Source organism: Carex rostrata, chromosome 20, assembly GCF_964058835.1.
Source record: "Carex rostrata chromosome 20, lpCarRost1.2, whole genome shotgun sequence".
In the NCBI taxonomy this organism is placed as follows: domain Eukaryota; kingdom Viridiplantae; phylum Streptophyta; class Magnoliopsida; order Poales; family Cyperaceae; genus Carex; species Carex rostrata.
The window spans coordinates 41,542-58,498 of NC_135937.1; the positions used below are offsets into that span (position 1 = coordinate 41,542).

General features: G+C 33.0%; 1 long non-coding RNA gene across 1 annotated transcript; it reads left to right on the top strand.

Moving 5' to 3' along the window:
- Positions 1-9,408: 9,408 nt before the first annotated feature.
- Positions 9,409-10,376, top strand: LOC144572722 (uncharacterized). The gene is made up of 2 exons (XR_013517793.1): positions 9,409-9,564; positions 10,087-10,376. It is a non-coding gene; the product is annotated as an uncharacterized LOC144572722 (long non-coding RNA).
- Positions 10,377-16,957: the final 6,581 nt, after the last annotated feature.

Here is a 16,957-nt window from a genome sequence, read left to right on the forward strand (position 1 = left end):
TTAAGCGAAATAACATAAATTTGATATACCTTAATGCACAGTTTTGAAAAGAAGAGAGGAGGTTTTGGGGACTTCTTCGGTGGTTGTGAAGAAAAGGGACAAGAGAGAGATATATTGCGGCATATGATGGAAGGGTTCCTCTTTGATTTTTGACAAGGTTTCATTTATTTTCAATTCAACTACTGAGAGGCGTGGCTAACAAATAGTGAAGCGGCAAGAAATTAAAAAGGAGAGGAAGCGGTTTGAGTCTCCTGTAGGTGCTACGAATTAAAGAGGGAATTAAATATGAGGTTCCTTTCTAATTTCTGTGAATAAAACCGAAGAGATAGAGAGAGTATCGAACAGATGTGTCCTCAGTGGTTTAATACTAGAAGCGTTTTTTTTTTATTTGAACGGTTTTAATTTACAAATTTCTAGGCGCCAATTGAGGCGGTTATGCTAATTGTGGTTATATTTAGAAGTTATCATTTAAATTTGAGTAATTCGTTATTAATATAAACTTTTTTTTTCTTCCAAACCATATGCTAATTCGTTCAGTTTATCTAACTTATACATATATGTTATGTTATGTTATGTAATATACAGATATTAACCGGATCGAGTACAACTTTCCAGGAGGTAACTCTTTTTGGGTTAGTTGATATTGTTCAATCAAATCTATTTATAAGAAGAAATTAGAATATAAATATATACATGATAATTACAGGGCAACATAATCGATTATATATATATATATATATATATATATTTTTAAATAATTATTTTCTTTCAATTAGAACGTACCTCAAATTACATGGCATTACAGTATTCCAATTGAAATTTGGAAACGAGAAATAATATGTTATATTAATCTATTTAATTGATAAATAGATTTAATATTTTACAAATCAATTAAGAAGTAGATTTGAAAAATTATTAAATTGGATTTTGATGTCAAAGGAATACTGAAGGTGGACCGTCTTGGAAAGTTTCCTGACATACCCCGTTTAATCATTATCTTAAGTTAGAAGTAAAAATTTTATTTTATGGTCTTTCCGAAGCTTAAGCATAAACCGGCTTTGACACCTCCGAAACCCAACAATTACATCATCAACCATTTGGCTTTGGAGTGGGTCCCATGGTGACTCACTATTTAAGGTTTGTCGGGTCATTTCAGCACCAAAATTAGAGGTGCTATCGGGTCGGGTCGGGTCCAGATACTATTATATTTGGACCCGTACCCTAAAAGTGTTTGGATGCATACACTTATATGTTTTAATTTAGGTCGGGTCCAGATCCGGATATCTATCTACCCCTAGATATTTCGGGTTCAATCTTTTGGTTCCAGATAGATATATACCCATAACTTGTTTGTAGATTATCGGGTCCAGTTAGGATACGAGGCAGTTCCGGATCCGGAGCGGGTATATGTCACAAAAAAATCAGGAGGATGGAGAGAAAATAACTTTTGAAAAAAAAATATTGGAGAAGAGATATAATTTTTAAAAAGTAAAATATTAGAGATGACGATTTCTTTTTCTATGGTTCAAAAAATCTATTAATGGAATACTAATAATTTGTAGAAATGACATATCAATGAGAGCAATAAATTTTCATTATTATGCAGAGGATTTCAAGGCAAATATTGAAGGATGTATCCATAGTAATAAATTTTATTTAAAACATTAATGCGACTGTTATGGAAGGAACAAATTTGACATCCATCTATGTGTATAAACATAGCGAATATGTCACTACATTCTATTTTCTCAGATTCAAAAAAGTACTGGGCTCATCACAGCTTATGCAAAAATTAATATGCAAAGTTGTATTTTTATATATTAATAGTTAAATGAAACTCATATCCTATCCATTACAGTATCGGTTCCGGTTCGGATTCGGGTCAGTATCCATAGTAATAAATTTTATTTAAAAAATTAATGCGACTGTTATGGAAGGAACAAATTTGACATCCATCTATGTGTATAAACATAGCGAATATGTCACTGCATTCTATTTTCTCAGATTCAAAAAAGTACTGGGCTCATCACAGCTTATGCAAAAATTAATATGCAAAGTTGTATTTTTATATATTAATAGTTAAATGAAACTCATATCCTATTCATTACAGTATCGGTTCCGGTTCGGATCCGGGTCAGATATTAAATTATTAAATTTGTAACTATACCCATAATTTAACCGGTTATATTTTTTAAACCATACCCTATCCAAATTAATCGACTCCGGGTCGGTTCCGAATAATCGTGTTGATTCACCCATTCGGATATACTTTTGATTTTCCGTAAGTCGTGCTGTTGCTTCAGCTTCTTTATGCTTCCGATAAATTTTTGCTAATTGATGGTAGATCCTTTGGTAATCTTGTAATCTTTCAAGTATATACGTATATGTATATGTACATATATACGTATACGTATATGTATACATATATATATATAGAGGAGGGTTAAAATTCACTCTTTTTTGTGCTCCTAACGTGCACCCTCCTCTCATATCTTCATTTTTAAAGTTCAAATAGTTGATTCGAACCTTCCAATGTGTTATTCATATTGAAATTGTTGGGTTTCGAGGTAACCAAAACCCGTTTAGGCTTAAGCTGCGGAAAGAACGTAAAACAAAAATTTTACTTCTAACTTAAGCCAAGGATTAAACAGGGTGTCAGGAAACTTTCTAATGCGGTCCACCTTCAGTATTCCTTTGGCATCAAAACTCAATTTAATCCTTTTACAGATCTACTCCATGATTGATTTCTAAAACTTTAATCTACTTACCACACTAGTGGAGAACCATGAAACAGGAACGGTCAAAAACCTTTAACAGGAACGGACCTACGTCCGTTCCTGACCCAGGGGACACTGATAGTACCTCTAATCAGGATCGGTTTTATAGCCGTTCCTATTTGTACAAACAGGAACGGTCGTTTAATAAAAAGCCGTTCCTATTTGTACAAATAGGAACGGTCGTTTAATAAAAAGTCGTTCCTATTTGTACAAACAGGAACGGTCGTTTAATAAAAAGTCGTTCCTATTTGTACAAACAGGAACTGTCGTTTAATAAAAAGCCTTTCCTATTAGTACAAATAGGAACGATCGTTTACAAATAGCCGTTCCTAAATTAAAATTTAATTTAAAAAAATAAATTTATTATTTGGCCAGCTACCACATATTTTTGCAGGCCTATAAAACAGAAATCAGAATATGTAACAATCATATTAAACAATCTGAGATAAAAGATCAACACATACTTCAAATTAAACAAGCTCAAGTTCACCAAATTTACAATAATAATACCACATTATCTAAATATCACATTTTCGTAATACAAATTACGTAAACTAATTCCACAATCACTAAAACCTCCTGATGTGCCGCCACGGCTGAGCTCTGAAACAAAGTGTACCACCATTTTAAAATGCTATCATACTCAAATAAGCAAAAGAGATAAGCTTATCAGTAAGTATATATACTTCTACTTTTGGCATATATTCATTTAACAAAAAACAGTATATTTAAAATATATAGTGAATACAAAAAAGCATGAGCATTTTGAGTAATATATGGAAACCTGTAAAATAGTAATCATATATTTGCTTTCCTTTTGAGATGTACCTAGCAGTTCAAGTTCAACAATTCAATACACTAATTCAAATTGCAGCAATTAAATACAATTAGTGAATTAACCTAAGAAGAGTTACTAACCTGAAAGTTTCTTCTTTTTCTTCTTAGGTACTATTTCTCCTTTTTCTTCTTAGGTACTGGAGTACTGACAGACCCCTAAATACAAGAAAAACTTTTTGAACTTAGGTACATTTGCTCACTGTTATAAATTACAATAAAACAATAGAAAAAGAAAACAACAAGTTCATGAGAAGGACTAAGAAAACAACAAATTACTGTACAAGGTTTCATTTGGTTTTTTACCACTTAAAGATAAGGACAGGATAGTCATTTACCCTTAAAAATAATATTAATCTGTAATTTAAATTCATTAAATTGAAAAATGGGAGATTAAAAAAATATTTGAGTTGGGATAGGTAAATAATCATTGTGATCTTACTTTATATTTGTAATATTTCTAAACTAAGTTATCAGATCATAATACAAGTAATCCACTAAGTGCACTGGATGAACCTGATCCAATACCTACTGGGAAAGTCAAATAATATTGTTTCTAGTTTTTTCTATTCACAGATACCTGAAATCTCTACTCTTGGACAGCTTTTCTGAGCAAGTTGTGGAGGCGCAAGACAAGTTCCTCTTCCTCAAATATTCTCAATGAATCCCTCAATCTAGCAGCATCCTTATAGTCCTTTTCTTACCAAAATAATCCAACAGAAATAAAAATCATATCATATTAATTACGGTTTAATTTCAAAATCAATCACGACATCGACATCGAGGTGCGATGCGCCTGGTGTCCCTTTGCCAGATCAAGACACGCTACGTATTCTTTTCAAATCTGATCAATCAAACCATAAGAGGAGAGGGGGACTTCTGAAAGAGGAGTTAGTCATACGCGAAGGAAAGAGAGAACGGGTAGGGTTTGAGAGGCGAAGGACTAAAGAAGAGAGATGGAGAGGCGCAGAGGAGGCGTGGAGATGGAGAGGTGCGCGGAGGTGAGCTGCCTTGGGGTTTAAGCCCTAAAATTGTTTTCAAAATTGTTTTATGTCTACACGCGGGACTTGGGGGTTTTAGCCAAATTACAAACAATCAGGAACGGTCGTTTATAAATGACCGTTCCTGAACTATCATGAACGGTCGTTTATAAACGAGCGTTCCTAATAGTTGACAATCAGGAACGGTTGTTTATAAATGACCGTTCCTGAACTATCATGAATGGTCGTTTATAAACGACCGTTCCTGATACCTATTTTTAAGGTCACCCTTTAACTTTGCCCGTTCCTGATAGATATCAGTAACGCGTTTTTGGTTTGCCCGACCCTGATGTGCCGTTACTAAAAGTGCATTCTCCACTAGTGCCAATTAAATAGATTAATATAACATATTTATACCTTGTTTCTGTCACACCCCAGATTTTTACCATCCGGAACGTGATTATATAAGCATCTTCACACCTTTCCTTGGTCCGTCAACCTACGTCGCCAACAAAAAGGAAAACAAAATAGCAAAACGGAGTCAGCTACAAAGCTCAGTAACCGGTTATTTAACGACGCGCTTCTCTACAATTGGCTTAATTTAACAACTATTCAAATAGGCCAGATTAATCCACACAAATATACATCAAATTATGCACGCATATTTCACCAGCAATAGCACGTCGGTCTAGGTTATCCATAAAACAAGTCACATCATATTCACACACGTGTAATCCCTGTCACAGGCGATTCCCACATTCTCATAACACAATTCCTTTAATCCGCCAATCCAATGGGAAATCCATCCAACATTGGAAGGCCGCCAACCCACTGGGAAATCCATCCAACAATGAGAGGCTACAATCACATATCAAATTCCAACCTCAGACCCGCTATCCCGTTAAATATGCCATCATAATTCAATATGCAATTCCAATATTCAAATCAACCATACAAAACGAAAAACACAGTTATAGAGAAGTCCGGTTACCTGATAGCGATATTTTCAGAACTCGAAATTGGATTTTAGCAACAACTTAGAATCACTGCGACGTAGTCATAATTCAAATCGAACAAAAAATGAAGTTCTTCTCGATAAGATATGCAAGAAAAAGAGGAGAGAGGAGAGATGACTTGTTTGGATTCGGTAGAGAATTGATATAGAGGGATTGAAATTAGGGCACTTAAAATAAAACAGAGAGGTGGCACTAGTGAAATGAAATAAAGGGTTACAGATTCAATATAAACAGAGGGATTTATTTATATAAGGAATCAATTCCAAAATCAGAGGCATTGATTGGTTATGAGATTTTGAACGGTTATGAATATGGAAAGTTTGCGCCATGCGGAGGATACAAAATCATATTAGTATATATATATATATAATAGTGAACAGAGCGCACCAATTAATAGGCGCCTCTTCTGCCACTAACAGGTGCATCTTCTCATTTTAATAATTATCTAAAAAAACGTTTTAATTTAATTACATGGAAAACTAACGAAGAAATGCAATTTATTATAGATGACTAATTGAATTGGTTATTATTAAGAAAAACACATTTATAATTGAAAATAATGACTAATTGTTATTTTAGATGAAATATTTATTTAAAATTATACACATTTTTTTTTCAGAGGAAATGTTGATTTCAGTATTATCAATAAAATCTTTTATGCATAAAATAAATAACTCAATTTTTCGGGATGTTACAGTTTCCAAATCACAGTTGGAATGCAGACCGAGCGAGTAGAGCTTCATCACGGGAATGATTCTCCTCGGAGCACCAAACGTATGGTGCCTCTATAGGTTATCCACCAGGACTAACCAGAGAGCGGTTTATTTCTTTTGCCAGAAATACCGTAAACTGCGGAATTCTGCAAAAACACTATTCACAAAGAAAAAGACGAAAACCTGTAAACACGAATTTTTGGTTACTCAGTTTCACAAATAAGCAAAACTGACATACCGCGAAATTCGGTAAAACACTATTCATCGATCTCGTAAATATACTCCACAACAACCCGCAAGATTATACGTCAACTATGTATAACTTTCTTTTCTCAACCGAAACACTATTTGGGAGAGAAACCGAGAAAAAGAGAAAATACCGATTCGATTCTGCACGAAACGATACGTGTGAATTAGCGGTTTTTCTCTCTACATGCACCCCTCTATTTATCTCCCTACCTTATTAAGGAGCTTAATGTCTAGATCCTGCAAGGGTTGTGATTAAAAGTTAAATTTTCGGAATTAATATCAGCCATTCAATTTTCAGATCAGATACAACAGAATTTTCTAAATTTTACTCTTCAACACTTAAGACCCCACTGTTCGCGCCACATAAGATCCCTAAAAACCTAAAACAATTCCTGGCGCTCCATCTCTTCACCAGCGAAATTTCTCTCTCCAGCCCCGACCCTCTCTTTCTTTCTCGCCAGCGAAACTTTTCTCCCCAGCCCCAGCCCCGGCCTTCTCTTCCTCTCCCAGTCCCGACCTAACCCTCTCTTTCTCTCTTCCTCACGCAATTTCACATACCTCGCCGCCACCTCCAGCCTGACCCCTCTCTTTCTCTCTCACGAACCCCATGCCCGAACCTCCTCTCACTTGTCAGATCGGAAGAGGAAATTTAGAGGCGCAGCACAGTCAGATCGTTCAAAGAAGAAACAATCCCTCTGCCTTGCGATCAGGAAATCAAGGAGGCTTCTCAGTTTTCTCTCAAGAAAGCCTAGATTGGATCTGTACAGGTAATCTTTTTGTTGATTTTTTCTTTTCTTTTTTGCCGAATTGACTGCATGATTAAGTTGAACTCCTTGAAGTATCAATTGTACCAAAAATTAGTAGAATTGTTTTTTTTTACGAGATGTAGATATTTGATTCATATAAGTATTAGCAACCATACTTAGTGGCATGATATAAAAAATAACATTGAAATATTCAATTTAGATAAGACCGGATTAGCACAACTGACAGAAAAAACAGAAGCAAACTTATCTTCCTTCATCAGTCATATTATGTTGCCTTCTCTGTGTGGTTCATGTCTGCCACTGCAAGGGTTCTATTCCTTTGGCAGATTATTTTGAAGTGTTTGGGCATGGTGCCATTAGATTCATGTGTTTTTCCTCACTACAAATGGGTCACTTCTGTCAAGTTGAAATGTTGGTTTGGGGTATTCTGATAGACTATGGTTTGATGTTTTTGTGATGCTTTGACTGTATTCTGATAGGTCCAGTTTTTAGTATTAATCAATCTAAATTTCAGTTGTTAAGTTCAGCAGGGTATGCATTGTGAATTTGTCAAAGACCTTGAGTTTTGTTAGAATTCTTGCATTGAAATTTCAATTGTTTAGTCTTAATTTCAGAAGGATTTTTTATTAATTAGTTTGACCATGTGTGTGTATTTTGTGCTTAACTACTATATGGAAATATAAAACGAGTACCAAGTAGCAGTTGTTGTTTCATAATGTTATGGTGTAGCTCAACGGTATACAACTCATGTGGTATTAATATGGAAATGGCACAAGGTACTAATACATGTAGTTGAAGCTGTCCCTGGTATGCGACTCATGTGGCATTAAAGTTTTATTAAGTTGTCTTGGTTGTTATGGGTTTATTCTTGCTTTTCTTCAAACATTGCGAAGAATCTTGGTTACTAAGATAATTCAATTGCAAGATTAAAATTTGAGGCTATATAAATAATATTATTTGTATTTGTTTGTTTGCACCAGACCCAGAATAGGATTTCGGGGAGGGGTATGAGGGGAAGGATGTCGTAATAGAAAATTTGCGGCAGCTGTGTATGCACCGTGTGGCAAATGAGAGTGGTCGGCTATGGCCGTGGTGGGATTTTGTGGTCGATTATAATGCGCGCTGCTCTATGAAGGCGAAGAAGTACAGCAAGGAATGTGCTGAGACTGTGGTCAGAGATCTTGGTAAGTTTTAACTGATTATTGGTGCAAGTTCGACTGGTACATGTTGTACTTGTTCAGTTTTGGTACATACTATACCAGTCATGATGTCCCTACCATAAACTTGGTTGGTATGAGTGAGGAGTCTATGTGCAATTTTGAATTGAAGCGACACATTAAAACAAAATGACAAATTGGGTACAGTGAATCTGACCTAGCTATAAAAGACGACAATATAAAAAATATAAGAAATTGGGTATAGTAAATTCTATAATTACCTAAATATTAGTAATATTTCTCTGGTTTACCTGTGGATAAAGTACAGAAATGCATGGGTGATCCAGAAGCTAATACTGAGAACGCCATGTTAAAGAAAGAACAGGAAGATCAGGTTACTCAATACTTCTAAAAAATCATATATGTCTGTACAAATAAACAATTTTCATTCCAAATTTCATTTAAGCCAATAAGGAATTAATAAACCAAAAGAGCATGGTAAGAAACAGTCAATAGCTACTGACATCGAAGCCAAGAAGGTATTAATAAACCAAAAGAACATGGTAAGATACAGTCAATAGGTACTGGCACCTGAACCTGGTGTGTCTATATCTGTAATTATTTTGAATAAGATAATCTCCATGTCTTCACAACAATAAATAATTTGAAACATAGATATATATGGTGTAACTGGAGAGGATCACTGGTCCTTTGGCTTTGGCTGGTACAGTAGTTTGATTTCGTGTATTCTATTTTAATTTTGCAAACTTAAACACCCCTACTTACTGAATTGCAACTTAATATCTTTTGTATTATTTGCAAGAGTTACCACTATGATTTAGAAGATTGAATATCTTGTACATTGTCCATGAAAAAAATGTGCACTTGAAATTAAGGTTTTCACCCATCTGATTGGCCTTCTTCTAAGATTTTTGCATTTATTTGAAGCTAATTTAATTCATTGTGCAGATAATTGGAGTGTGAAGGCAATCAGGAGGAAGACAACTCGCACGGGAAGGATGAGATACCTTCGTCATTTGCCTAGGAGATTCAAGAGTAACTTCAGAGAAGGTAAACTCCATTTTTTTTCATTGAGGTTTTGTAAATTGTGCATAATCAAGTACATGAAGACTTGACCAAGTTATTGCCGCTGTAAAGTGGTCTTCGTTTAAGCTGAAACTGAAGTGAATTGAAGCCAAAATATTTTTCAGAGTTTGCATTAACAAATCTGGGGCAATTCATCTTGTCAATATGAACCCAAATTCCAAGTCATTTTATTTTAGACTTAATATTAATTTAATTAATTGTCACATGTACAAGTTTTTATAAAAAGTGGGATCCAGTTGGCAAAATGTGAGGTTGCCCTAATGAAGCAATATAGTTATTAGAATTGTCCCAGAAAATTTTCCGAATTGAATTTGATAAAACACTTAAATTTCTTAAGCAAATTTAATTTGATAAGATTATTCCATCTTAATCATATTTTTTGTTCTTATGTCTCCCCGTGTATTTTGTAAAAGCTTTTGCACTTAGGTGACAGGTTATCAGTTTTTGAAATAGAAAATAAAGTGATTTTTCATTGAAATGTTACAGGAGCGGAGGCAGCACCAAAGAAGAGAGCTGTTGCAGCTTCTTCAAGTTATATTTTGGATCTATATTGCACAAAGCTCAGAAGCATTTTGTTTTGATTCTGTTTGGGATTTGCGAAAATCTGTATTAGTTTTTTTTAAGATGATAGTAACTATCATTTTTTTTCTTTTTATGCTCCATCCCAAAAGTTTTGACTTGCATGAATTTGGGTGAATTTATTTCTATGCAAGTGTATGTGTTGCTGTTATGCCAACACTTGGTTTGTTGTTTTGCCACCCCGAGTAAGTACTCCACTCATCCTCTGCAGTTAACTATTTAAGTGAAGATGCATTATTTGCCTGAAGCAAATTGTGGTTGTATGTATAATATTATATGTATAAAAAAAATACTTTAGTAAATTATATTTTCTACTACATAATTTGTTACCGTTGCTGTGCACGGGCACGATTACTAGTAGGCTATTGAGGAGGTTCGCAAAAGACCGAAATACCCCTCAACATATGCCTATTTACAAGATATGTCATTGAATGGATAAGGATGACATGTCATGTGGATAGGATTGATGACGTGTCATCTGGATAGGATCGATGACGTGTCATGCGGATAAGGACGAATCTGAAAAGACCCGAATGCCCTCAGCCCGAATACAAATAATATTCGTATAATTATTCTGAATAATTATATATATATTTATATTTTATTTCTTGCGATTGTTGTTTCGGTAATTTATACAACGTGTCCTGCACATTTATAAATTAACCGGTTAACTTTTATACAACGTAACGTGTACGTTTATACATTAACCTTTGTTTTTGCTTGTCATCTGTATGACATTTATATATTAATTATAACAAGTATAATTAATTATAACCATCTTACTATTGATCATAACCAATTTATAATCAATCACAATAAGATTCTCCGATTAACTCCTATATGGTGTGACCCGATAGGATCCGTGTTATGTTGGTAAATAGAGTTAAAACTGTTTTAACTTCTATAATCATAGGAGGCATCTGGCAGTATACACTATGACCATCCAATTACACAGATGATGCTGTACTGTACAATATCATGATCTAGTAAATAATTTACTCATGTTAATTCTCTTGTCACATAGCTATCAGATTAGTTTCAAGGTAGGTGTGTGTCATCCTTGTAAACTTAATCTTTTTTTTATCTTGAGCATATTATCAAATATGATTACTCTTGTAATCATACCGCGCGCTGATAATCTTACTCTATCAAGGGGCCCAGTGATGCTATAGCTCGTATAGAGATACGAGGAACAATAGTACTTTTGGTAAACCATCACTATCTCAGCTAAGCCATGTATACCGAAGAGCTACCGTTATAACTGCATTTTACCGACAGCGTTTGATAACAATCACATATATACATTTCTTAGTAGGAAAGATGAATACCTCATACTTTAGAACTTAACACTGAATGAAAGCATTAATGACACGAACACAATTCCGTATAATGTTTCATTCGGGGTCTGTCAGATATCATGTTCCTGGAACATATATCTATGTGATTAAAATGACAACTCCTTGTCAATGGTCTGTAAAACTTGACCATCATTTAATCCACATACTAACCTTATCGTGGTAATTAGTGTTCCTGCTAATTACCTTGGTCAGTGACTTTTTTAGAGTATATATCATCTATATTATGAAGTTTCACAATTCCAGTCATGAACTCGAAATGATTCATAAATACAATAATACTCAAGGCAACAAAATGATATTAATCATCCAATTCATGAACAAAGTTTTATATAATCAATTATCGTATTATTGACTTCTAGATTATTACACTAACAGAAATGTGCTTAAAGACCAAATTTTATATTTTTTGGAAATTTTTTACTATATTTTCAGAATTTTTTATTAAACTAAACAATAATAAAAAATTTAGCAAAGTGATGATTTTCAAAAATTCTAAAAAAATAATAAAAAATTTCCAAAAAATGTAAAATTCGGTCTCTAAGCACGTTTTAATATGAAGAACACGTTGGAAGGTTCAAGTCGACTATTTGAATTTTGAAAATGAAGATACTAGAAGAGAGTGCACGTTAGAAGCACAAAATGGAGGGTGCATTTTAACCCTCCTCATATGCATATATATTAATATGAGCTGCTTGATTATTTGACATCTCGCAAAGACTCTAAATCATAAGGTTGCCTTTTTATTTTTAAAATTCCACCGTGTTTCTTATTTTTATTTCTTATGAATGAAAATTTCGAGTCTGATCTGCTCTGTATTTTATTAGCTATTAGATTATATGAGCGGTGTTCCGAGTTTTTTAAAAATACCCAAAAAAAAAAATTATTAAAAATAACCATGTTTCAGGAAAAAATTTAAAAATGCCCAAACTGCTCAATTTTTCGGCGGTCCTGAATATTTATTTCGAACCGTCAAATTTCCTGGCGGTCCGACATTTTTTTTTTTTTTTTTTGCAATTTTTTTTTTTTTTTTGCAAATTTTTTTATGCACCTCAACTTTGCACCTCTGATTAACATAGCAAACCACCTTCAAAAATCGTGAAAATTGACCGTCATGCAGTCTTGACATGGTAGAATAGGACTGTGAAGTTTCATACAAAATCTCTGAACAGGTCGTGAGATATCGGCTCTCAAAAATTGCCTGAATTGCTGAATATTTCATTCTGAGTCCAACTTTGCACCTCTGATTAACATAGCAAACCACCTTCAAAAATCGTGAAAATTGACCGTCATGCATTCTTGACATGGTAGAACATGACTGTGAAGTTTCATACAAAATCTCCAAACAGGTCGTGAGATATCGGTTCTCAAAAATTGCCCGAATTGCTAAATATTTTATTATGAGTCCAACTTTGCACCTCTGATTAACATAGCAAACCACCTTCAAAAATCGTGAAAATTAACCGACATGCATTCTTGACATGGTAGAATAGGACTGTGAAGTTTCATACAAAATCTCCAAACAGGTAGTGAGATATCGGCTCTCAAAAATTGCCCGAGTTGCTGAATATTTTATTCTGAGCCCAACTTTGCACATCTGGTTAACATAGCAAAACACCTCCAAAAATCATGAAAATTTATCGACATGCAGTTATTGTCACACCCCAAACCAGGGATTCTGGATTAAGGTGTGATCAACCTCGCCTCGTGCTTAATTAATCATTAAGCACGCAAGGCTAAAATAAACAAAGTAATAATCAAGCACAGCAGAAGGATCATATAAAATGTTAAGCATCAGTCACATATAAATAAATAAACATAAACATACACATCATACAAAATGTAATCTATATGTAACGCCACGTTAAATAAAAATATTTAATATTAAGATATATATGATTATAATAGTTTAGATATCTTTCTTCTCTTCTTAATCATATAGCTTAATTTATGCATACAAACTAGGCCACCTTAATAGCATTTGCGTAGTCGGAAATCAACAGGAATTAAAATATCATATAATTTCCAATTGTGATTATTCGCATAATCAAAGCCCAAAAATTAATATAAATGCTTTCGGCAGCCCAACAAGCATTAAGTCGGTTCTCAAAATATAGCATGGCATCCCGATTTTTTTATTTTTATCCAAAATATAAATTGAATTTTAAAAATTAACCGAACCGGTTGTCAAATTTTAAATCTACCCAAACCGGTTAACCGTTAACCGGACCAAATTTCCGGTTAGCGGTTAACCGGACCCTTTGAAATAGTCCGGTTAACCGTTAACCGGAAATTTGGTTTGGGTCCGGTTAGTGGTTAACCGGATTCGTTGGTTCGCTTAACTGTTAACCGAACCCGATTTTTTTTTTTTTTTTTTAAAACAGAAAATTTTAAATGTTTTTTTTCTATTGAAAATATACATGAAAATTCGTATTTAGATTTATCAAATTTACACCAAAAAAATTTGTAAATCAAATATGAAATTTAAAATTATAGAAAAATACACATACACATACACATACACATACACATACACATACACATATACATATACATATTATATATGAAATTTAAAATAATATGTATATGTATATGTATATGTGTATGTGTATGTGTATGTGTATGTGTATGTGTATGTGTATGTGTATGTGTATGTGTATGTGTATTTTTCTATAATTTTAAATTTCATATTTGATTTACAAATTTTTTTGGTGTAAATTTCATAAATCTAAATATGAATTCATGTATATTTTCAATAGAAAAATAAAAAAATTTAAAATTTTCTGTTTTAAAAAAAAGTAAAAAAAGTAAAAAAGAAAAAAAAATTGGTAACCGTATATTATTTATGTATATGTATATGTATATGTATATGTGTATGTGTATGTGTATTTTTCTATAATTTTAAATTTCATATTTGATTTACAAAAAATTTTGGTGTAAATTTGATAAATTTAAATACGAATTTTCATGTATATTTTCAATAGAAAAATAAAAAAATTTAAAATTTTCTGTTTTAAAAAAAAGTAAAAAAAGTAAAAAAAGAAAAAAAAAATTGGTAACCGTATATTATTTATGTATATGTATATGTATATGTATATGTATATGTATGTGTATATGTATATGTATATGTATATGTATATGTATATGTGTATGTGTATGTGTATGTGTATTTTTCTATAATTTTAAATTTCATATTTGATTTACAAATTTTTTTGGTGTAAATTTGATAAATCTAAATACGAATTTTCATGTATATTTTCAATAGAAAAAAAAACATTTAAAATTTTCTGTTTAAAAAAAAAAAAAAAAAAAATCGGGTTCGGTTAACGGTTAAGCGAACCAACGAATCCGGTTAACCACTAACCGGACCCAAACCAAATTTCCGGTTAACGGTTAACCGGTTTGGGTAGATTTAAAATTTGACAACCGGTTCGGTTAATTTTTAAAATTCAATTTATATTTTGGATAAAAATAAAAAAATCGGCATGGCATCTCTACAAAAAAAAAAATAACCACCCTTAGCGCCTATTCCTCTAAGAAACTGTTTCCTTTATAAATTAACTACTTGCATCCCATATTCTCTGTGTCCGCTAATTTTCACAGAAGATTAAGAAAGAAGCAAAAGGTTAGATATCTCTACTTTGATAATTCCCTTTGATTTGAAATTATTTTTAGTGTTGAATTACTGCTAAATTGATTAGACAAATTCTTATATATGCTCACCGATTTGATGATAAGATTTCTCTATTTTATTCTATTAATTATATAATATTTATATTGTACTGTTTAATTGACAAGAGTTTCTGGGAGTTATATAAATTATACTTATTTATATAATATATACACTATACTTATTTGTTTCATAAGAATTTCTGAGAGTTATATAATCTTTATATCATACTTATTTATTTGGTAAGATTTAATTTCCTCTATTTTATTTTCTGATATAATATAATTATATCTTAGAATGGTATATTATTTCAATGTCAAGAATTGCCGGAATATTTATTAAATGATATTCAATTCTCATAGGCTCAATCATTCCTAAATTCTTGATTTACATCTATTAGTTTATTAAAGGGTAATTTTTCATCGATATCTCTAGATTTTTATGCACCGATAACTCTAAAATTAATTTTATCAAGAAGAGACAAAATCTATTATAATCATTTGATCGTCCAGTAACAAGAGTATTTTATTTTAAATCTTAAGAAATGTATTCGGACAAAAACAAATTACATTCTATGGTTGATTGTTTAGTAATAAATATATTATATTTATATATATATATATATATTATACGATATTTGAATGGTATATTAACAGCAATCAGTTTAACAATAGATATAAAATATTAATTTAGAAACCGTGTTACATGGTCTAGGTCCAAATTCTGAAGTAAGAAGTAACGTAGAGGCAGGGGTGAACAACCACACGACAACAGGTACGGGTTTCCTGGACATTGTGAAATTGTTACTTATCGTTTTGTTTGCATTTATTTATTTATATAATTATGCATGTTGAATCGAACAATCCATTTGGCTTTGTTTAGAGAATACTAGGATAGGATTATTCAATTGATCATCGGACTCATAGGATGTGTTGTGTTGAGTATGACCTTTGTGTGATTAAACAAAACGAACGTGTAAAGTAATGGATAAGTTAAAGGAAAGGAGCCAATGTGCATTGAACACATGTTGGAATGTATACATTGGGTCTAGTATTTGACTGGACCCCTCGTTAACGTGGCGTTGGTTGGACTTCCCGTCACGGGTCAATATCTTGCGGTGGTTCGAGTCCCCGTTGAGTGAGACAGTTGAACTAGTGGTGGTTCGAGTCCCCCTAGTGAGACGCCAATAGCTGGGGTGGTTCGAGTCCCCTTGGTGAGGCAAAGAAGATCTAGCGGTGGTTCGAGTCCCCGTCTAGTGGCACAACCAAGATCTAGTCGGGTTTGAGTCTCCCTGGTGAGGCAGTTAAAAACTTGAAAGATAACTTAAGAAGTGTGTGTGTGTGTGTGTGTGTGTGTGCCCGCGTGTGTGTGTTTTAAATATTCATTAGTAAGATCGCATGTAAGGATATAATTTTAATATCCTGTTTGTGTTAATAAGTGAATTTGACAAATTCCGAGACTGGAACTAAATCCCGTACTAAGAGACTGTTCGATCTCTCACCCGTTCCACTTTTATGTGGGTTCCAGGAAATCATGAGACCGACATGGAGCACGAATAGGAGGAAAACGGATCAGGAAGGCAACGAGCAGAGGGCTCAATTATCTTTTTATTTTCTTTTTAGTTAAACTTTAATTCTCTCTTTGAAAGTGAATACATTGACTGACATGGCAATTATCGGTTTGTTTGCCATGTTTGTCTTGATCTCATGTTGAATGTGTGTTATGTACTCAAATTAATTGTAGTGTTGGAAGA